This window comes from Apostichopus japonicus, chromosome 9, assembly GCF_037975245.1.
Source record: "Apostichopus japonicus isolate 1M-3 chromosome 9, ASM3797524v1, whole genome shotgun sequence".
In the NCBI taxonomy this organism is placed as follows: Eukaryota; Metazoa; Echinodermata; class Holothuroidea; order Aspidochirotida; family Stichopodidae; genus Apostichopus; species Apostichopus japonicus.
In genome coordinates, this window is record NC_092569.1 from 27862105 (window position 1) to 27885795 (window position 23691).

The 23691-nt window shown below is 35.5% G+C and overlaps 1 protein-coding gene and 1 long non-coding RNA gene across 2 annotated transcripts in view; one reads left to right on the forward strand and one right to left on the reverse strand.

Annotated features, from left to right (window-relative positions):
• Window positions 1-23691, forward strand: part of LOC139974071 (retinol dehydrogenase 8-like) — a 145057-nt gene that overhangs the window by 41591 nt on the left and 79775 nt on the right. The window lies entirely within an intron of this gene.
• On the reverse strand, window positions 20082-22039 carry LOC139974074 (uncharacterized). The gene is made up of 3 exons (XR_011795381.1): window positions 21860-22039; window positions 20351-20650; window positions 20082-20098 (listed from the first exon to the last, which is right to left on the reverse strand). It is a non-coding gene; the product is annotated as an uncharacterized lncRNA (long non-coding RNA).

Consider the following 23691-nt stretch of genomic DNA (forward strand, 5'->3'; position numbering starts at 1 on the left):
TGTTTATAGCACTTGACTAGGAATTTGGAAAACGACCAATTATGTATTCCTGAAAAGCAGATGGCAAAGTAAATATAGTATATCATATTCTTACATGGTTGATGGATATGATTTAGAGAGAAAAAAAGCAAAACAGACAATTCACAAAGTTAGTGAGTCTGGTAGAGTATGTGTTTTGGCAGATACCTAATTAACGGAGTGGCCTAGAACCTTGGTTATTACGCCTATAACCAACTTTGTGTGAATATAAAAAGCTTCTGTCATAATCTTAAGCTAATGTAGGACTTTATTATGTCACTATAAGGATAGTCAATTGTGAATACCATGGGCGTCGATCATGGGTGGGGGACGGGGGGACATGTCCCCCCAATATTTTAGGTGGGGGATATGGTATCTAATATCCCCCCAATATTTGGTGGCATAGTTTTTTTTAGCATATTTTTTATTTTTTTATGATATCGCTAGTAATTTCAAAATAGAAAATGCTTAGATGCAACTTACAAGGCCTGGGAAGTGCCATTTCCAGCGATCTGGGAGGCATTTCGGCCAAAATTTTCTTTTGCGCTTCGCGCCAACTTATGGTGGCGCTACACTTAGATAGTTTGCCTACATGCCTCGCCCCTCCCTTGACATCCCTCGCAAGGCGCCTGTCTAACCGTGTCACAATTTGTTACTATATATGACCGAAAGTAGTTTTTCTTGTTTTTTCGAAATGAATAGCTAGACGGACCGCATCCGTAATGAAATTTGGTTTGCCGGAAATATATATATATATATATATATATATATATATATAACTATATATATATATATATATATAACTATATATATATATATATATATATATATATATTTATATATATATATATATATATATGTATATAGTTATATATATATATATAGTTATATATATATATATATATATATAGTTATATATATATATATATATATATATATATATATATATATATATATATATATATATATATATATATATATATATATATATATATATATTGTTCAAAGTATCTCTTTTGAGATCCGGCTTTAGGAATCACATATGATTTCAAGTTGGTTAGCATCATGTTTGATCTCTAGAGTAAGGCAAATATGATACAGGTGGCAAACGCCTACAGTGGAATTACGATCTTCCTTACCGGTTTCGAACTTCTGGACATCAGTGTCTATAGCCTAGTGGTTAGCATGTAAAGCGGGAGGCCCGGGTTCGAATCCCGGTGGTGGCTGGATATATTTTTCACTGTTCAGGATTTTTCAACTCACTACGGGGTCATATTCCTTGCGTTGCAGCACAGTATTGTATCAATGCATTTTTTTATCTTAACTTTCTCAGTCTGCATTTGTGGTTAAGATAACAAAAGCAGACCCATTTCAATAAACAGTTACCAATCCTTTATTTCAGTTTACTGATCTCTCATGGATTATACTTGAACACACCTGTGGTGGCTGGATATATTTTTCACTGTTCTGGATTTTTCAACTCACTACGGGGTCATATTTCTTGCGTTGCGGCACAGTATTGTATTAATGCATTTTTTTATCTTAACTTTCTCAGTCTGCATTTGTGGTTAAGATAACAAAAGCAGACCCATTTCAATAAACAGTTACCAATCCTTTATTTCAGTTCACTGATCTCTTCTTTAGCATAAGAGAGCCTTTAAACCCCTGTCATACTGGGGCATCCGCTAGATCTTAATACTTAAAAAAAATATATTCGATTGGCTATCGGCATCATGGAATATCTCTCACCAAGCATGGATTATACTTGAACACAAAATCGTTGCTTGATGTAATATTTTGCATGTTTCGTCGCAAATATTGATAATACATCGTTTTTATTGATCATTGCTTTGAGTGCCAATTGCCAATGTTTTGGGCTACCATTGTTCCGTTTACTACAGGAATCGATTTTTAGAATGTACTTGGTACTCAAACGTTTACCTGTTGCAGTTATGAACATGATTGTGATACATTGTGTAAACATGTTTACTTTGCTTAAGTACATTAAGTATAAAGAAATAGGAAGCAAATATTTATATACGAAGACACACTTACTCGCGAAAGAGTTATGATACTCTTCTTGTTATTCTTAAACGAATATGGATGCCGCTGGTCTTCTTGTCAAAGAAACTAATCTTACGGTTAGAAGGAAAAACCACGTCGAAATATGTCTAGATCGATGTAAGTGAGTCATTGGTTGCATGAAGGTTATTATCCTCGTGAACGACTGAAATAGTCGTCGTATAGGTGGAGTGGATAATTGTGGTATCCTTCACTATAAAGTTGTTTATACTACCGTTGATTTCATAAAGCAATTAACAATGATGCAAGAACATTTACTCTTGTGCAGGAAGCCCTTCCAATTAGCTAACTAAACACATTGTTTAAGCTTTCCAGGTCCTTTTTACGACGGTCTTGATCTTTACTTAATACCTTAGTTTACGTCGTTCCCTTGTTTGGTTTATCTGTCTACCGGAATTTGACGATAGAGAGCATTATAATGTATCACTTCTTTTTAAGACCATATACGATGTCCCGTTTACCATCCAATACGACGGTTAGTCATCTATCGGTCTTTCTTCAGCTACACGGAGACATAACTAACATATATAAACAGTTAACTTTGTCGTTGACGTTTGATTTTATAGCTGGATTAAATATGTCATATTTATCCAGTGATTCATTAACTTTATGTCGAGCTTAGTATATCTGTAAACATTTATCTCAATATAGTGTTAAAGTAAAAATCATTGTCAAACCTATGAATCCGATAGCTTAAACATTACAAGCTATATACTATAAAGGTGGTTGTTGTGTGGGATAGTGAAATGGTGTTCTCATGTTATTTGAAACCTTGAGATCAAATTTAAGTAAATCAAAGTTAAAATAAATAAATAAATAAAAAGATTTGATGCGTTCATTTGGTTAAATTGTTAATTTAAATTATCCAGCAGAATTTTCATCTCTTGCTATCAAAATAAAGTAACTTTTGACACTGGTCCTAGTTTCTGCGCCACAGAGAAGTATGAATTAAGTTCGGGAGGGTAGTAGCAAGAAGACTTTGCCTCCCCTACTTCTTCATTGTTAAAATGTTAGCCGTTGTAGGTTTCTATGGACAAATAAAAGTTTCCCTATTCGAAGATTCAAGCTTCGGAAAGTCGGAAAGCGCGTTTTGTAATTATCTTAAACACAAAGTAGACTTCCATCTTTGATTACTGTTATTTTGTTTAACCTATTGTGTAACTTGAACATATGTTTGATACCATAAGAAACGGAGATTTAGAGAAAACGGCTGGTGGAACTTTTAAAAAGACATTTTTCATTCAAGAGCTAGGCGTCTCTAAAGAAGAGTCTATTGAGAAATTTCTCGAAGCTACATATGACATATATATATATATATATATGTATGTATATGTATATATATATATATATATATATATATATATATATATATATATATATATATATATATATATATATATATTTATATACCATTGTTGCTTGTTGAAGCCGACTACCTAAGTAGGATGTCTCGATCACCAAACCAAACATCTTTAAATAATCTTATTATGTTATTAACTACTTTTACTTTTTGTGCGAGGTTGAATCTGTGGTAGAATCTTTAATCCTGGACCCGTGCCAAACTCATTGTAGTAGTATAGTATATCTACTCAATATCGCACTGGTCTCTCCTTCATGTCTTAACAATCTACTCTTGATGAAGGTTAGAATAATCATATTTTAAAAACCACATGCATTGGTTGTCAAATGTGGATTTCAGGTTTTAACATAATGTATGCTGAGTAGTACAAAGTAGAGGTCAAGTCAGTTGAAACGAGTTCCTTATCTTTTTGTGCGTAAGACATACTTAAATGAAGAGACTTTAACGGTCGCCTCTATTAATATGGATTTGGTGAAGGACAGTTTTCATAACTATAGCATAACCATCAAATGGGTTGTCAAAATTGACGTCAGTTTAGACAAATTGATGCCTGGTATTTGGCACAAGGCGAAGGTTAACATAGTTGACAGTGAGGTTCTTATCTAAGTTAGCAAACCATGTCTAAACGAAGAGATTACAAAATATGCTTATGGATAGCTATTTCTAGATCATAGGTTTTTGTAACAATAGATGTTACGTACATATCGAATACAAATATTGCATTCTGAGATTAAACAAATAGTTTACTTAATATATGCATAAAAGCTGGTACAAGATCGCAATGACTTCCCCTTTCCATGGCAAAACGTAACCGATTATCAGGTACATGGAATATGGCTTATTTCAGTTATATCTTGTTATGTTTTAATATATATATATGTTTTATGATATATGTTTCATGGTATATGTTGTATGTAGTTATATATTGTATTTACATGCGAAAAATATAATTAACGGTGGAGATAACATATAGTTTGGTTACAACTTTGTTCAACTAGAAGCACATTTCATACATTTCAGACAATTGAACGGTCGAACCATAATAAGTGGCGAAGACAGGAATATTTTCTGAAATTGATTTTAGCCGAATATAGTTTTACCCTGGATTTTTGGTCCATTGTGAGGGTCATAAAATGGTTTCATCAAAAACACGAAAGTTGGGTTCTCGAACATGAGTTGATTTTATCGGAACAAGACATCAACTCATAATATGATAATTTAAAGGATCATCTAATCTCAGTCTGTGTCCTCTTGGATAAAATATCAAACTGAATGTTTGAATCAATAACGATCATTGTTATACCGGTATGAAGTTAATGATTTACTTCCTGTAATTGCTTTTAAAATTTCTTCTTTTTTTGTATCATGTTTATCATATGATTACTCGACAAGCATCTTCACTACCGAAATCCAGATCCGAAATTTCAGGATCTAAACATAATAAACACCTACACCTCATTTAATGTATATAGTTACTTGTTTTTTGCAGGTCTTGGCTTTGGTCTCAACCATATTCCATTGTATATTGCTGTTGCAGAAGTTTTCGATGATTCTTTTGGGACGGCAATGAGCGCCATAGGTTTCACGGCCAATATTGGTATGGCTGTGCTCCCGCCGTTACTAGAATACTGGTGGGAAAAATACGGATTAGCGGGTGCTCTAACCCTCTTCGGAGCTCTTATGTGGAACCAGATATTATCAGGGGTGCTTATACAGTCAAGAAAAAGCCAAAGCCATACTGGAAAGGATAGTGACGAAGAAGGCGAAAACTCTATGAAGGGGCCAAAGCAACAAAAACTATCGGCATCAGCGTATGACTCTGGTGGAATCTATGACGCGATGGTCGCTCATCCGACCATACTTTGTCTATACGCAGCTCAACTTACATGTTTTTAAGTAATTCATGTGCCATGTTTCTTATACCATACGCAGTCGAGAAGGGCTACACTCAAGGGGAAGCAGTATTGCTGACCACTTTTGGCGGTTGTGGAATGTTGCTTGGTCGGGCTGTCATTGGTTTGGTTTTCTATTTGAAATGGCAAAGTCGACTGATCGTGATGACGTCACCGATGGTATTACTAATGTCAAACTTGTTACTGGCAATATGCACACATGAATTCGTTTTACTGTGTTTTTCGTCTGGCGTGATTGGATTCTACTTGGGTTATACATCGTCGTGGATGTTCAGTTATAGCAAATATATAACATGCTTGCCTCACTTTAATTCTACTGCAGCTTGGTCGATGATATGTATCGGTACTGCGGTGATCTCGAGCGGTCCATCATTAGGTGAGTCATTTATTGGTTTATTGGTTGACCTTCGTAAACTTTTCGAAAGATTTTTCAAATTCAAACATCATGTTTTGTTCTTCAACTTATTCAGATAATGCTGGAAGAAAGTGTCCATGCCAGTAGATAACAATTATACTACAATGTTATGCAAAGCAAATTTATTTCCCTTATTCCTATTTCTACTTCCTATTTTAATTCAGTTAAAAAAAACAACTCTGAACAACTCATCGATGTTCTACTACCGAGGAATCTGAGAACACGCAGCGTTATTTGAAGCTTTGCTCCTTGTTTGCCTTGTTCCATACTTTATATTCTGTATGATAAAAATATGTTTGCAGATAATTATTTGTTTATTCATTTCTCTCTCTATCTCTCTCTCTACTTTTCTCAACTGCGGACGGTTTTGTTCACGACATTCGGGGTACATACGACAACGTGTTCATATTGCTGATATTATGTGCTGCAGTAGTTGCTATCTGTACTGTGGCGTGCATTTCTCTTACCAAAAGAAATCCAGATTGTGACTACGGAGACAGATTCATTTAAACTCGTTTGGACATTTCACTTGACCTTATATGTGCCTGAATTAATTAAATCAAAACGAGTATATATATATTGTAAATTTCAGTTGAGAGTGACAAACCAAACGTATAACTATTTGCTGTTTTACTATAGTAACAGCCTTTTTCTTCGACATATCACCCAGCCCCAATGAATTCTTACGTCAGCTCAAGTAAGCAGTGGGTATAATGGTCTGTAAAATATTAAATTTAAGTTAAATGCTGTACCAAAAATACATTTAAGCCTCAATCAGTATGCCGACTATTCTTTTTGTTCCATAACGACCGAAACTGTCAGATATGCAAAGACAAAGCATTTCTAAACATGGATATTAATTGTGATGGCATAAGTAACGGTATAGGCATATAGAGTGGAGAGATGAACCCCGCATAGTTACAATGGCTTGTGTTAACATTATCAGTGCCATTATGGTTTTGCGAGGGACCGTGTTTTTTCTTCTTCTGTTTAATTGCTTTTCGTTATCATTATTTAAGTTCATGTAGAGCAGGGGTGGGCAACATACGGCCCGCGGGCCACATGCGGCCCGGCAGTGATTTTTTTGCGGCCCTTGAAATGTCTCAAGAAAAAGAAAAAAATCAATATATTTTACATCATCACACAAAATGAGCTAGCTACTTAGAATTTATCGGCCCTAATGATGCTGTCAGGTAGGCCTATTATCCCCATTAGTTATCAACTGTACTGTATTGACATTATATTTTTGTGAATACCGATTAAGTACACATACCTATTGCTTGAAAGTCCTCGGAATCAAAGGTTTGAAATCAACAGCAGGTCGTTGGTTATAGGTGCGGCCCAGTCGATTTTTCACCCCTTATATCTGGCCCATTCATTCAAAAAGGTTGCCTTCCCCTGATGTAGAGTGATTATTAATACAGTCACCTAATTTTTTTGTGCAACCTTATCAATTGTACTATAGTCTGAGGATGGAAATGTTTCTTTTCCTGAACATTCGGCTCCGGCTTCACACAAACAGAGGTTATACTCGACGTATAACTTATTCTCAGCAATCGTCCAGACTTCTGATGCACAGCATAGGGCCTTTATCTATAATCAATTAGTTGTGTTAACAGGACGTCTTTAACTTTTATCAGAAACGTCTCAACATAGCCATAGAGAATCATGCTTGTAATAAAACATATATTTGGTATAAATTAACCGATTACGTTGGGAAAATATCAAGGTAATTATAGTTTATATCAATTTTACCAATGTAAGTAGACTGATTATTCTAGCTTACGAAATTGTATAAAGAAGCATGGAAACATGTCATTATTCGGGGGCATTGCATTTTTAAAGTAACAGACATTGTATGTTTATACCTAATGTGAGACAGCTATTAACTTTTGTATCATGCGAAAGATGAACGTTCCAAAATTTCGCAAATGCATCATCAAGATTTTTAAATGTATATTTAATTAAAAAGTAAATGATAGAAAGCCTGTCTGTGTACAGCTTTTCACCTACTGCGCGCATAACTTCGCACAGTAATTAACGTTACGCGAAAATGAGTAATCGGTATAACTGGAAGGTAAAGTCCAAATAGTGTGTCAAAACCCAGACATCTCAACTTACCGCTACCCCCTTGCCCCCGCCACCACCACCACGCCAACGTTACCTCATTCTCTCCCACCCCATTCGAAAAGATTTGAATATAACTTCCCCAAGTCAGAGAGATGTACAGAGAGGGATACGTTAACGCTTATTGTAAACAGTATAGGCTACTATAATACATAGTTGTTATGGGTTTTATAAATCGGCCATTTATTCCTTGCTGCATCTGGTCAGCCACTGCCGCCTTCTCTATATTATACCAGCAGTAATATGTATCTTTATATGCATGCTGTAAACATTTACTCTCAAAAACAAATTTTAAACTCATTCTACCATAGCAGTGAAAAAAAAAGAAGTTTGAATTTGTATTCCCTTTCCCGCTTCATTAACGTTATAGTACGGGTATCAGAATCAGCATAACAGCAATTTAATATAATTATGACGAACCTTGCACTCAGACACGGTATAGGTCTTATTAAAACAGATTGCACAACAGTAACAGAAATGAAATATTCTTGATGTACACCTCTATCCATGGTAGACAATTATCGGAGAATTAAACTTCTAAGTTGCACTGGAAATTTATTTACCTCGATTTTTAATAGCCGTATCACAAATATTGTAAACGCCACAGGCCTAATTGGTTATGAGCAGGCTGGTTTTAGAAGTAACCATTCTACAACGCATAATAATTTTGTCGTACATGGTATAATTGAGTTTTAGTTAAGTAAGCAAAAGCGTGTGTATTGTGCTTTTTTAGACTATTAAAAAGCTTTTGATTTGGTGGAAAGTTCCAGTCTGTGGCATAAATTAATGGCCCATAACATAAATGGGAAAGTCTATCGTGTTATCCACGCATTGCGTCAGAGCGCTAAATCATATACTTTAATAGATTGTGAGAAATATGATCACTTTAGTTGTAATATAGGAGTTGTAAGAGAGGGGGAAATCGCGGGAAATAAAGTTCCAGTCTGTGGCATAAATTAATGGCCCATAACATAAATGGGAAAGTCTATCGTGCTATCCACGCATTGCGTCAGAGCGCTAAATCATATACTTTAATAGATTGTGAGAAATATGATCACTTTAGTTGTAATATAGGAGTTGTAAGAGAGGGGGAAATCGCGGGAAATAAAGTTCCAGTCTGTGGCATAAATTAATGGCCCATAACATAAATGGGAAAGTCTATCGTGTTATCCACGCATTGCGTCAGAGCGCTAAATCATATACTTTAATAGATTGTGAGAAATATGATCACTTTAGTTGTAATATAGGAGTTGTAAGAGAGGGGGAAATCGCGGGAAATAAAGTTCCAGTCTGTGGCATAAATTAATGGCCCATAACATAAATGGGAAAGTCTATCGTGTTATCCACGCATTGCGTCAGAGCGCTAAATCATATATTTTAATAGATTGTGAGAAATATTATCACTTTAGTTGTAACATAGGAGTTGTAAGACAGAGGGAAATCAGTCAACAATTTTTTTTGCATTTTTTCTTAATGATTTAAAAAAAAAATATTAGTCATCATTATAAAGGGCTAAGGTATTGAGTTATTGCTTGATGAAACTGGTTATATTTTTCGTCAATGTTCACCTTGCTTTACGCCGATGATACTGCCGTGCTTTCTGAAAACGAAAAAGACTTCCAATTAGCTTTCAAATAGTGTTAACTAATATTGTAATACCAGCCATTTGATCGTAAACTCTAATCAATCGAAGATTTGTTTTTCACGGGGTGACGTCAGAAATATACCAGTATTTTGCATTTTATCCTATCGTTGTTGTTTACACTAACCTATAGCAACTACGTTGAACTTCCATTACAACAGTAAATTGACGAAAGCTGCAAACGAACAGATAAACAAAGCAAGGAGAGTTCTACATAGTATATTAAATAAATCATATCATCTAGTGCTTCTAATTGATTTGCAACTATAAATATTTGATCAGCTTGTATACTAGCAGTCTGAGTGTACGGTAGTGGAGTTATGGGGCTTTCAAGTTTACAATCAGACTGAAGCTTTATCCACTTTCAATTCTGCCAAGAACCAATACTTAAGTTAAACAAAACTATGCCTGACTGTATACTGTATGTTATACAAGTACATCAATTTATCACAAATGTTGAGCTAAGCATAATTTACGTTTGGTGTAGGAATCTAAATCGTAGTGATCACAAACTTGCAAACATAACTTTAAATCCTTACGCATCTATGACATATTCAACTCATCTTGGATAATAATTAAAAGTTACGAATATTCTGGATAAGACTGGCTTGTCTTTTGTGAGGAATATAGTAGAGCACACTACACTTACTATTAATTCACATGGAAAAGTAATGCCCCAAAAATTCCTTTATAATTAATGTTAATTAAATAAATGCGTAGGTTGAATGTTATTTCTAAACCAGATTAGTTGTGTGACGATTACACCAACTCTCAATGTAATAATAAAAATAATAATAATGGACATTTATAATGCGCCGGTATCCGTCAAAAAAGACGCTCATGGCGCAGTGACTCAAACAGTGCGACAGCAAACAAACCAAAAGTAAGCATAGTACAAGACAAAAATGCAAGCAAAAATGGGCAACAGTGAACAATTAATCAAACCGTTTTCATCAGATGAGTCTTGAGAGAGTGTTTAAAAGAAGCAAGAGATGGACTATGTTTTACATGTTCTGGAAGTCTGTTCCACAGAAAAGGGGCAGCAGCAGCAAAAGCTCTTGTGCCCCATGACTGATTTGAGCGATTTTCCCACAGAAGTAATGTATTGTGTGATCTCATGAAACTGCGATTTGCGTTGTATGGTTGCAGAAGTAGAATGGGGAAGTTCGAACAAACTAGCGATATGTCAAAATCAATTTTTTTTTAAATAATTCGATCTTCCGTGTAAATGTAAAGTATAAGAATGTGTCAGTCTACAAAATTTGAAACCTATGTAGCAGTCTTAAACTGTACTAATCGTACCAATTTATGTAAATTTCGGTGAGCATATAATCATTTTCCTATTACCGATATCGAAACATTGTTTTTCATGAATGCTAAAGAAGCTGGGAATTGAACTCCATTTATACGTTTTCAATGTCCATACTTTCTATCAGGAAAGAAATTATTATTAAATCAGGAAACGACCCACCTCTTTGAAAATGAACAACTTTTCTAAAAAGCAGTATTATCTGAGTTGCATAAAACCTATGTAAATTTTGCAGATACATTCAATTTACTTTTAATGTGCAAAGTATAACTCAGATGCTCTTTGCTGGTTTTGATATTGATTTTGTTTTTGATTTTGATTTTTGATATTGATTTCTTTATTCGGTTTATATTTCCTGTTTGATCAGGATGCCGTCTTAATACAGTTTCTTTTTTCATGTATATTGTTACTTATCTTTAAGTTCATTGTACCACAAACGAGGATCAATGGGGGAAATAATAAACTAAAACCCACGCTCGATACTCATATTTAATGAGATCTTTTCCTTTATTTATTTTTATTTTATTTTTATTTTCAAATTACGAGACAAACCAGCTATAGGTTCCAAACTATAAAACGTTTATTCTTTGCAAGTAATTAAAGTCGAGACTATTTTGGCTAGAGCATTGAATGTACATTGATATTTTGAGTTTGGCGATGTTTACTTGCCGTAATAAACTAGCACGTCACGCACAATCTGCCTATCTCGTTACTTCCAGATCAAACATTATTGAACGTCTTCTTTAAACAACCTTCGTACTTAGTTGCCTTTAGAAAACTGTAAAATGAGATTCTCCAGGCACCAACATATAGTCTCTTATTTATCCTTAGCGTTAGCAAATATTCATAAAAAATAAATGCATTGAGCGATAGCTAATTAACTTTAGCATTTCTTCGTTGATTGTGCGCCTGACAGTCGCAGTCGGTTTCTAATAATTCTGTGGAATTGCTATACCATGAAAACAACATGGCGGAATGCAGTTTCAAAATGGTTGTTGTCACAGTGGTGATCATTTGACGTAGATATGGACACCGCTGTACGCTTAGCATATGACATGTCAGAAAACGAATACGTACACATTTTCGTGGTTTAAAATGAATACAACGGAGTGGACTGCATCTATAACATGTTTGAAATTAATGTTGGAATTAGCTGGAATGTGTGAACTATTATCTCTAATTATCAATAATAATTCAGTCAGGCGCCATACGAACAATCCATTGGTTTGTGCAACCCACCCTCCCCTAACACTCCCTTTCTGACACCTGTAACGCCAGATAAAATTGTGAAAAATCCTTTTTCGCAAATATCAAATTATATATGAAACTTCATAGTCTTAACATTGAAAGGGGATCGGAACTGAGGGTAAATAGAGTCGTTTGGATTTCTTTAAAAGATATTTCTAAAATCATGTTGTAATCGCGTCTCGGCATTTTGGATAACAATATTGGTATTATCTGTTGGTAGCATTTGTTTTCAAGAATCTATATAAAATATTGACTTTATTTGTGCGTTATACGTTAATGAATACCTAACAATAAACAAAATTAATTTTAAGCTAAATTTACCGTGATGACATTATTCATTCTACTGTTTGGTCCCGTCCCCGTCCGCGTCCCCGTCCGCGTCCCCGTCCCCGTCCTGGCCAGGGTCGTAGCTTCCCCATGAACTCTGCCATCATCTTCGCCATCACCATACAACCATTAGCATTGAAACCAGGACCCACCAGTACTTTTATAACGCCTAGTCTCGTATCAACTTACAGTTCGTAGTACCATAAAAGTAGCTTCGTAGCTAAAATATTTATCAACATGGTTACTTTGACTACTTGCAGAGGTTTATTTTCTACATTTACTTTAAATTTTAGAATTCTTAGATGACATGGATTCACAAATCCCAGATTATCCGGCATAAGATATGTTTTACTCACTAGAAAACGATTGATGTTTCATGATTAGTTCTAAAGTTACGTCACATCACAATACAAACTACGCTCGGCGCGTCTATTAATTTAATGGGGTATAAACAGCATGTACTATCACGTGACGTCTCTCAAATATCATGAAGCCCAATAATTAACCGTATGAGAAACAAGTAAATTTCAAGTAATGTGAGGGGTACACGTTATAGGGTGAATGTTACAATTTTAAAATAACTTTCATTCACAAATCAGACAGTCTGCATGCGCCAAGCCATTCTAACGATGTATCCAATAACCTGATTGGTTGATTCATACTTGTGTTGATATGACACTAAAGTAATACTATGCAAAATAACTTACCTAACACATGTCTATAGTCATATATCAAACTGAGGGCGCTTGATTCGAGCTGCCTGTATATTTATATAGCTAATGTAGTTTTACTTGTTTTGTTGTGTTTGAGATGTGTATTTGTAATTTATGTGACGTTAGACCGCATGCTGTTGTTATACTAACCTGCAGGGCTATGCTATCGTTTTGTAAATTAAAGAGTTGGGAGAGCTATAAAACTCTTTTCTTATGTCTGAGTGTATTGGGTTTTTTCTTCTTCCTTTCTGCACTGACTGTCGTTTTGCACTCACGTAACACAGAACCAACGGAAAGGCGTTGAAGCCTATACTATAGTAGAAGACTTTACATAGCATACGAAATGATATGCAAACCTATTCAATTGATTCACAGTTTATGAAAACATTGACAGAAGAGTCCAGTCTTAGTCGATGCAGAGGTAACAGAGCAGGAATGCAGAGGGTAGTTAGGCGCAAGAAACCCATATGTTTCGTTGGGACAGACATTTCTCTGCAAACGGAGGAGGACTTATCACTTATATTTCAAGGACTGGTCAGTTTGCAAGCCAAAGATATGTTTCATCATCCCTACACCGGATATTGAACTTGTAGTTATTAGAGCACGGCCACGTTTCATTACAAGCGAAGGCTCAAATATTACTATAATTAAGGTACACATACGACCATCAACAAATTTTGCTACAGCTGTTCAAATGTTGAAATCCAAAATAACCGATTTGAGGGGAAAAAATCCACGAACATATTCTCTTGTAGTTGGAGATAAAAAATAAATAATAAATAATAATAAAATAAATAGAAAACGTATAAATGTGATCGAAATTATGCATGTATGAGAGATGGAAAGAACAATTCGAAATATGATCATGGTCTGTACATACAAATAGTGAAGCCAAAGCTTAGTGTAAATAGCTAAAATACCTTAATGTACAACTAGTCCCTAATCCATAGCTGGATCAGCCTATGTAAGCCTAGGCTTGCTTAACCTAGAATCATGGTTACCTACTGTCATCACTAAGTATCAGTTATGAGAACTGTCTCTTTTAATCATGCACTCTCAACAAAACAAGACAACATAAACATATTTGTTTGTAACTCAACAGAGAGGATACTGCTGATATATCCTTAACTTTAGATCAAATTACAGAAAGACGAAAAGAGTACCATTTAAGAACTTTTTCATTTCTTAGGTTATGCAAAATGTAAAAGCTGTTGACAGTGTGGATCGGTGGTCAAACATGCAAAATAATTAAGTACTTCTTGTGATCACCTTATAATATATTAGGCCTAAAAGTAAATCTAAAGTAATAAATTTCCTTGCCAACTAAGCATAACCATTTTCAGATGTTTTGCATACAGTATATTTCTGGCTGTTAAAACTTGCAGACAATCCTTGAGCTCACAATGGCGATGACTTGTAATAAATTGCCCATTTTCAACACAAACACACCATGGAGCGTATAGCTGGGTTTCTTTTTTGGAGGGGGGGGGAGGGGCTGTGCACCTCAGATAAAAACCGGCATACCCCACTCCCCCCACCCACCATGTGTGGATCGAAAAAGTAAAACAATAATGAAAAAACGAAAGGTAAGGAGACGAGAGAATTAGTAGAGAATCTTAATTTCATGGATAACTTTTGCAATGTAATATGAAGTAATACATTTACTAAAATTTTCTTTAAAAAAATGCGTAATATTCGTCGAGTTTCGCCCGCACCCATTGTAGATAGTTGTCTAATTATCACCTCCTGTTGGACAAGATGAGGGACATTATTGTTCGAAACCCCAAACTCCCACTATCATCCATCCTCCCCACCCGCAAGCCCCTGCATCATCTAATCGACCGGCCCGGCGTTACTCCTAGTTAGGCTATTATTTTTTAAAAATGGTCAAATGGTGACTATTGTGGTATGTTTGGTCTGCATCAATGCTATTTCAAGATAGTTACAGGCTTCATTCTAATGCCCACACATTTGGTAAATACCCCAAAGCTTCCGGGAATCTTGCCCCTTTACCCACGCCCTCGGAGGAGAGCTTCGCTCATCCAATGCCACTTGCTGATAGTTAAATACTTCATTCTAATGCTCACAGTTTTGTAAATACCATAGGGCGTCTGGGACCGCTTCTTCTGGACCCCATCGGACCCCTACGGCGACCTGAACCCCCCCCTCCCCCACCAACCCAAAAATGTGCTGGGCCTCCAAAAAAATGAAAGTCTAGCTACTTCTCTGAAACACACACATGTACACATGATTATATTTTCTTACTTTGAGAATTACTACCAGAACCATATCACAATTCTTTAGTTCGTTGATTGCGTACTATTCAGATAATTCTAGAAGAAATGTACAAGTTGCTCATTCCATGACGGATTAGTTAATGTGTAGTGCTAAAACGTTCAAAAAAGGGACGTTGTGTGTATTATGAGTGTGAGGTGGGGGTGGTTGCCCCATCTCTGGAATCGCCCCTGTATAAATAATATATACTAAGAAAATGTACATTTACAGAAAAAGAAAGGAAGAATGGCTGCTTGAGTTGGTTTCAGATATTTTCCCACACTTCATTTAATCTGTTTTGTTTTTTAATCTAGCATGTTACTTTTATAGTTACAGAGCATTGAATGGTACATGTATAGTCTTCCAAACTATTTTGGTTATAGCTTCCCAATGAATATTAAAATCATTGTACTTTATAATTAAACATTAGAGTGATAGACAACTGTTTACAGATATTTTTTTGAAGTGAAAGCGAATATCTGTGGGCGAAATGGTTGTTGGGCGAAGTGACCAGAAAGCATCTACACAGCCACAACCAACTTGAACAACGTGAATTGGCAGAATTATTTTGTCCTTTAAATATGAAACCAGAGGGAGCCACGCTCGGCTAACACTAACCTCCCTTTTGAAAGCCCATGAATGCTATAGTGCCGTTACTTTCATTAATAGACTAAAACAGCTGCAGGAACACTGCCTGTTGCAACTCGGCAATATGCTGATTTATGCCCTTTATATCGTTGGAAGCTAGATAAATCTGCGAGAATCTACACAGACTCTACTTTATGTGAGGTTAAAATGGAAATTTCATCCCGAATGACGATTTGAGATGGAGGTGGGGTGATGGTGTGTCGTCTGTTTCTTGTATACCTTCTGTTTGATATCTTGAATTGATAGGGCTTTATATGACTCGATGAACGATTTTACATGTATAATAGAAAAACTGCTGTTGTGTCTCAGAGTAATGACTTGCAATTTTGTGGAAACTACAAAGTCATTGTTTTCTCCATTGTCACATTCTTGTGAAACACTTGAACTGGACTGCATGCATTGGCGGGTCGAGGGTATTAAAACAGAGGGGTGCGTCCTTGTGATCGCTGAAGCGGATTACTATATGTATATAGGAGCTATGGGTCCTCCCTCAGAAGAAAATAGAACTAATAAGATGTTAATGAGATGTTAACAAGATGTTAATTGACGGAATTCCGAGGCAGATATAGACATATGTAATTAGGTCTTTATATGCAATGAAGTGCTTATAGTTACTTTTAATTTGATTTGGGGGTTGGTAAATTAGCTGTACACCCCCACTCAACCCCACGGACCCAGTGCCTGGCTGGAATATGCAGCGTTGTACAGTGACAAATGGTGACCAAGTCCGAGAAGAGTTTTAAGATATGCACCGTAGAAGTCCCGTGGACCAGATTTGTAGAAAACAAATAAATACAAGTGATATGTGGTTATAGCTCGACGGCCATGTTTGTTTATGGATACTTTAACACACTGCTTCACAGAACAATATAGCCTACACGAAGCCAGTTGTAACACTGAATGAATAATAATGTTAAAAATATAATTATGCCCTCGTTATTAATTCAAATCAAACAAATACAAATTTGCATGACCCATTTGTTTGGACAATGGGTTTTTGAATAACAACACATATTGCACATCCGAAGTAATGACGAATTATGGTAACAGTCAGACATGTTAACAAGTATTTCACAAGAAAATTTGGTAAACTATGACTTTGCAGTTTTAACAAAATTGCAAGTTTTCACTCCGTGACACAATTGCAGCTTTCAAACTAGTACACAGGTTAAAGGGAGGCGCACTGTATCTCAACGATAACTACAATGCTGAAGGTCACAATTTGACCGTACGATGGACATATACCGTTTCATGATTTTTGTCATATTTAATCAAACTTCAGTATCACAGTAGGTATAACATAGTTTCTTTCGGTAATGGATTGAGAATCACAATACACACTTCAAATCCGAACTTACAGGTTGGAAAAAGCAAAGCGTGTAGTTCAAGTGTTTCACCCACACATTGTAACTAAACAACCCAGAAAGTAGGCATATATCGGAACGTATCAAATATCGTTCCTAGTTCGGCTATGTCATAAAACTGCCATTTGCCTCTATTCAACATAATCGGCAAAAATATTAGTCAGGATATGGTTCTATGTTTCATATATTTTTTATTTGCATAATGGAACAGTATTCTCAGTGTTATCATCAAAGGTATCATTTTAATAATCACAGTTCTAATTCAATGCAATTATCGGATAATGACTGGGTATTAGACGTCATGGAGTTCCATGAGCTAATTGCTCCCAATGTAAAATGTTTCACCGTCATTTGGTATTTTGCCTCATAACATATTATATCTTTGCAAGTCTACAGATGATCTCCTTTCGGTATACCAGATCAATTTTAAGGATAATGCACATGATGTAATGACTATAAAATGTTCATTGGTTCATTGGTGTCTCTTCTCTTCGCTTATATATTCCAGTTACACAAACTCCGCTAATTTCAATACGTTCAACGTTATTTAATTTAATTTATAATATCGCCAACCGTTTCCTATCAATTTTACGTTGAAGACTTCAAGTTTTCTTCTTTGATCATTGAGTTGGCAGTATTTTCATTATTGTTGTTGTGATACCGCAATCTGAACCGTGAAGATCCTTCCAGAAGATACCGCGGTTATCGTTGAACGAGTAGTCACCGTTGAGATTGGAATAGCCGCAGGAATAGAAATTTGTCTCATAGACCGGGTTTTTGTTTGCGCAGCAGCTGTTCTCATTACAATAAAACAAAAAACAACCACAGCCATCACAATTATAGCATTTGTAATGTAGACGACCAAAAGCACAGTTACAATAACAGACGCAGTTAGAGTACTCGTAGTCACCTGTAGCTACGCCTTTGCTGAATGAGTAGCAGTTGCTGGTAGAGCCCGTATTACTATCATCTGGATACCACCAGCCACCTCGATGTTTTTCTGCGCAGTCGAAGTTACTCGATCCATCATTGTCTTGATCGTGCGTACTAAATCGATGTCCTGAATTTGCTTCCATAGCATTATTAACTGGAAGGAAATTAGCGAGTCATTAGGGAATGTATTTTCTTGTTTAATATGAAATTTTTATTCATTTATATACTAGATCTGATTAAATTGCCTTTGTTTCGTTTGCTGTAATTGGTTGTCAGTACGTATGTTGCTGCGTTAGTTAATGTCTGGGCTTACGTAATATTTTGAGCTTTAACTATGTACGAGTTCATGAGCTTTCTTTTGAGAGTTTAAAAATTTGAAGATAGTAATTAAAGTTCCAGTTATTACCGGGGAGGTTCCACTTCTGACAATTCGTCTGGGAACCTTTGTTCATATCAACGTTCATTTTTAAAATATATTTCTTTGATCAATATTATAATTTATAGTTTATACTTCAAAGTTGCGACAAATATTATGTAGTGAAGCAATTTCAAGTTACGTGTGAGAGGAGCAGGAATGTTAACAGCTCATTCTTTAAGTCATCACTTTTGGCCAATTTAAAAGTAAAGGTTTGACTTTCTTCAACATACTAGGTTAGGAAAAGTTGTGAATTGTCTGATTTTCTCACCGTTTTCATCGTCTCCTCTCGTGAAACATCTTATCTTTCATCGAACGTTTTTACTTCCATTTGATATTGACAAAATAATGAGTTTTACCTATTATCTGATTATACATTCATAAAGATAAGAACTAAGGCAGGTAATGCTCTTTGGGAAAGAAACACATACACTTCGTCTCGACTGATCTCTCAACATAATGTTCAAAATCTTTCATATTTTTGTTGATGTTATTTTTTTTTTTGGGTAATACTATTAGCCTCTTAACCAATTCTATGGAAGAACATTGTATGGTCAAATGAACCTTCATTTTCTTCTCTTTTGGAAACGTTAAAGTTATATTTAATAAAATTCATTTTATCATTTCTTTTAATTATAAAGTTAGCTGTATTTTGCAGCAGTTCTAAGGTTTCTAGGCTAGTTATGATTCCTTTATGCTTCTAAGGTCGACAAAGTCTGAATGAAAATACGAGAAATTAGACGCAGAGCTATATATGAACTTGGTTGCTATTATATAACATGAATGTTACAATCTATCATTATACATACACGTGCTAAAGTGAAAAGCAAATATACAATGAACTTTGAGTTCGAGACTCTAAGCACGAGGTATAGTTTGTAGTTCTACATTAGTCTCTACACTTGATTTATAACAATACCTGAGTATATGTACGAGTACAAATACTAGAGTATGATTACGACTACATGTAGTTATGTTAGAATAAGATTACACAATAACTACGAGTCTGCGTAAGTATGATTGACATTTAGCACAATACTTACCAGCATTTCCATAGTGGCCACCCAATGACAGTCGGAATCTGTCTCCCTCGTTACTGATTCTAAATGATGAATAACGGCTGTAGTATGTTGATCCTTCCCTGTTTGTCTTTTCTATTAGAAGTTGGTAGGCTTTTTGGTTTGTCAATTTGTATATTTTATCGTTGCCAATCCAATGATCTCCTGTTGGGATTCCAAACCCGTTTTTGTACTCATACCAGTATCGATTAAAGCTGACGGAACTACTTGACATGTACGTCGTTGCAAAATCTACAAAGAGAATCAATTAGTTTTAGATGGCAAGTACGTAATGTATGGAATATCTCATTATACTACAATAAGTAAGAGAAATTAATTGGTGAAGGTCAATAATCCGATTTATTTTAAACTGAAAGGAAGATGGATCAATTTAATTAAGTAATTGAATGATTTACTTCAAATGTTAGTGAACGAAGTCCTGTCATATAAGAAAACACAAGTTTAACATGGGAAAGATATTGCTTGTCAATGGCTAAAACTTACTGTCCATCCCCCACTAGACATTTTACAAAAAACTTCAAACCCGGAGCTTCCAGCGGGATAAATGGTATATTTTCCGTTATTTCTTCTACCCGCTGTGTAAAGATCAGAACAATCTCTCGGTCCACTGCGGGTACATTTAAGACCATCACCTTCAAACCATTCGTTACAGTAACATCTACGGATATCATTCCGCGCCTCGCAGGTTGCATCTGCACTACAACTGTACCTCTCACTTGTAAGTACGTTACTGTTGCAAGTTATTCGTAAGGAACAGTCAGAACTAATGTATGATTCACCTCCCTGGAAAGATAAATGTTAAATGACATATACCAAAGATAGTAAAATACATGTTAATTTGTTACATTTTTAACGACTTTTGATGACGCACTGGATTAACCTTAATATATGGTCATGAGCGTTTTAAATAAATATGGTAACGTTCATCCTAATTTAAGTAATTTAGCGGGATAAAATAATAATAATAATAAATCAATTATGGATTTGCGGTTGTAACAGTTAAATGTACAGAATTGCAAGAATGGCTGGCCAATGCAAATTTACTTTTCTTGCAAAGGGTATCAAATTTTAAGATAGTTTAATGAGGTCTGTGCAGCCAACTCTGATGTTGGGGGCCTAGGTATTTGCCATACTTTTTTTTTAAAGTAGCTGTCAAATGTTGCCTTCGTTGAAAGGTTTGTTGAAACAGAAAACTCAAGTTACAATACGTTTGAAACGCACGATTTTGGTAAGATGTATCTAACAATTTTGTTTAAGGTTTATAAGGGAATGCACACCCGTAGAAGGGATACTATGAATCCGACTAAATATAATTCATCCTTTGACTGACAGTTTTGCCTGGCCTGTTCGAATGAAATGGAATCAATGGATAACCGCGATGCTCTCGCCACACGGTTATCTTTAAAAGTAATGCGATACTTGACACGTTTAAATAGTAAAAGGTTTGTTTCAAATTATATGGACAAAGAATTATGAGCAAAGCATTTAAAATGGCCTGAAAGAACTACAATGACCCTTAATACACTTCTTTTGGCATCAACGAAGCAGTTGTGGGTGCACGTCACTCCGTCCCCTTCGTAGTTTTGATTGCAGTAACATTTAGAGACACCGTTCCTCTCATCACAGGTTGCGTGATCACTACACTGTTTACTCGCCTCTATAATCTGGTTGTTCCTACAAGTTGATCTACGTGTACATCTTGAATTGACGTAAAATTCGACTTCCTAATTTAAGATATTTAGCGGGTAAAAATAATCATGATGGATTTGCGGTTGTCACAGTGAAAGGTACAGGGTTTCAACGGTGGGTGGCCAATGTAAACTTCCTTTCGATTGATCTAGGTAAGGGTATGAACCTTTATGAAATGTTAATGCGGTCTTTAAAGTCAATTCGGATGAAGCAGACCCACGGATTCGCCATAAAAAAAAGATAGCTATCAAACAATTAATGAAGAGGAAAGCATTTAAAATGACCCGAAAGAGCCGTACTGACCCTTAATACACCTCCTTTGTCAGCAACGAAGCAGTTGCATTGGTTCCGAGGGATGCATTGTTCTTGATGTCTCAGATAATCACCGACACTCTGTTTCTGTGCGAGATGTAGGCGAGATGCAAGTATCAGGGTCGTCACAAGTCCTCTCACATATCTCATTGCTAAATATCTCATTAGCCGGAAACCGTTCAGGGATTATTCCTAGAGAACAGGAAAGAATAAAATGTAAATAATAGTAACTTAATATAGACACGAAAAATATGACATGTGGGAAAGAATAGTTTTGTCATTCCTTCCCTCTGATGTCATTCTTATCAGATGGTTTAAGAAAAGAAAAAAAAACACACATTCAGAAACAGTTCGAATGTATACAGAACAATTTAAATCAGGTACTGGCTGTTTCTTATTCAACTTTATGTTAATATTTATTCAACATTACGAGATAATACTCCATAATTTGTTGCACAACTGGTCTGAAACCATATAGTCATACCTTACTTCTGTTTCAGAGTTTCCTCGGAATTACTATACTACTTTTTGACAACAGTGATTATTAATAACAACGTTGCTTGTTCTGATCAAACTGGGAGACGGACCTGTTAAAGTGTAAACATTCTGTTGTACAAATGTTAGATACGGTTCCTTGTTCAGAACCAAGGTAAGTGTTGAGTACGAAGCAGTAATGTAGTAAGTGCGTAATCACAATTCAGCTAATGGAGGCATTTTCGAAATCTAGTATAGATACTAATGCAATATTAATATTTCAACATATCATATATATCATAGCATGTTGAAACCGCTACTTTATGTACTGTAGCACCGTTGTACTCGCTGGTATACTCTATTTATACTCGTACTATATGTATTGTAGCAGTTTATTCAAGGTAAGAAAATGTTTGACATGTCAATTTTACTTCCAAAAGATCAATTCGTTCTCAGAATAAACCTTTCAGTTTATGCACGTTTACTTTCGACATTTAATAAACAAATACGAGTTATTTTGGCTTTATGTTTAATACGAATGTAAACGATACTTACCATCTGATATTTCGAATATACCTAAACTAGATATATGATAATCCCCCCTTTCATCTGAGATACGAAACTCGTCATATGTTACATAGTAAGTATCTCCAGCAACGTTCTCAAAATCCAGTCGCAGATGATACCGCTTTTGATTTGATAAGAAGGCAATTTTTTCATTTCCAATCCAAAACTCACTGCCTAGAAAGCCAAAGCCATTTCTGAAATCTTTCCAACTTCTATTGAAATTGACGGAATCCGATCTTCGGCGCTGTAATACCTACGACGAATACCAAAGAAGTTAAGCGTTAACTAGGACGTTATAAATATTAATTATTCGTTCCCTTCCGCAATGTGATTTGTTGCTAACATTTCTAACAGAAATTAGAACTTATATTTATAACTTCAATTTGTAGTGTAGGCTAAAGGTTTACAGTTTTTTTTTGGAAGATGAACTACACTGGACTTAATTTCAAAATGTATAAAAATAATTGATTCAAAGTTTGCTTCGATAAAAATATTCAAGTTGAAAAAAGGATTTTTTTTACATCACTATGTATTGCTGTAGGCAAAATTGAAGTAAATTTGTTCAAAACTGGTTAAAGTTGAACAGGAGACATCAAGTTATCAACTATGGCATACCGTCCATCCACCAGTATCAAGATCATTATAACAGTAAGCCTCAAACGGTTCCGGGTAGCCATCTGGTTTAATAAGGTACACTCCAGATGTATTGTGGGCAGAGGAACATGCATTCGATACTTCTCTGCAATCTCTCGGATACTCAGGTTGTTGAAAAACAAAGTATG